This window comes from Mytilus edulis, chromosome 3 (genome assembly GCF_963676685.1).
Source record: "Mytilus edulis chromosome 3, xbMytEdul2.2, whole genome shotgun sequence".
Classification (NCBI taxonomy): domain Eukaryota; kingdom Metazoa; phylum Mollusca; class Bivalvia; order Mytilida; family Mytilidae; genus Mytilus; species Mytilus edulis.
The window spans coordinates 94703659-94705405 of NC_092346.1; positions in this window are offsets into that span (position 1 = coordinate 94703659).

The following is a 1747-nucleotide window of genomic DNA, read 5'->3' on the forward strand; positions in this document are numbered from 1 at the left end:
AAAAAGACGTACTTTTTTTCAATCTATGTATTAATAAACTAGAAAATTCCAAATTGTAAATATCTCTTCATCTGGACCGACTTGGCATCTACTACGTTTCCAAGGACGGGTCCATTTCATTAGTAAGGTGATCGATAAATATTACGGAGTTTTGACAGAAAAGGAAAACGAACTTATTGTTATGTGTTTTCAACAAAGGTTTCGTTCCGCTAAATTATTTGCGCAAATAAAGTTTGTCTATTTTTAGATTACAGGGCCTAATAATTAACCTGTGTAGTGATTTTGATTTTACGATAAATGTATGAATGAACGATAAGTTTATGAATGAACAAGAGCACCTGACCTCTTAAAGAAACACAAATTAAACATAAAATACCGTATTTATTAAGAGATAATTCAGTTAAATTTTCAATACTAAATCAACAACTGAAATGAATCCATATTTTGTTGAAACATCGTACGAACGGCGGAAAACGGAATCGCATTTATAAAAATGTACTTTTTTTCACTCGGACTTCTATGTTATTTGATAGTCAAACGGTTGACCCTTTAAATACAAAAATACATCTACAAGAACATATTCTGAAACTTCTTAAATCCACTAACTTTTTTTTAAAGTTTCAAGCTATGTATTGCATTAGAAAACATACATAGGTGTTAAAGAATGACTGACCAGGAGCCTGTTTAACAAAATACTATGGCTTGATCTGGGCGGAGTCTCTGATCTGGGTCACAAAGATGGCCATACGCGACGGCATAAAAGCAATTGCTTTAAAAATGAATGATAGACCATATGATAGATCGATCACACAACATGGCCATTTTGTGAAAATGTTAGAATAGCCTAAATTTTCTGTCTATAATATCAACATAAGTAATGATTAAGTCTGAACTTCCACTTTGTTAATATATTAGCAATACAAAATCTTTTTGTGTTTAAAACATGTATTTATCTTCATTTTAAGCTGGATATTCCTTATTGTTCTATAAAGAAATGACCAGTTGCATACTGCATATAATAATATTCTTGCATTCTAAAGCTACAATTGTTTGTTAGTCTTAAGTTCAAATTTTCTTGAAATTTATTTAAAAAAATAAAATAATCTGATCTTATAAGATTTTATTAGTCAATCTTTACACTTCTTCAACATTATTAAACACGGCTATGAAATAACATTAATGTAAAAAAAAATCCACTTTTACAGCAGCTATACTGGATCATAAAACACATCTTATCTATATATTATTCCATGCCTCCATAATTTTTATCAAAAGAAACAATGTTCTGATCTAAGAAACAGACAAGCATCCATGTTAAATTTTATTCTGACTCATGATTATTTTCTTGAATAGGGAGTAAGTTTTCAGTGTGAATGTCATATGATATTTCTCTGGTCATTTTTCCAAATATTGTTCATTCCAGATTTTTTTCTTATGTCCAATCCTTACATGTACAAACACAGGTATTTGTTCAGTTCAACATGATACAACCACAGGATTTTGACAAAGGAAGACCACACTCTATACATTGCAAACATCCTCATATATAAAGTACTAGTAATAACTGTCAATTAAATAGGATGTTTTTTAATGATGTCCCTTTTAAAAGACAAGAAACAGTTAGTTGACAGACCTAACCTGGGGACATTATCCTATTTAACAGAACATTCTGGTAGGTGAAGCAATATACTTTTCACTAAAGCACATCTCACCTGTCAATTTAAATATGATTTTAAAAGTTGTGATA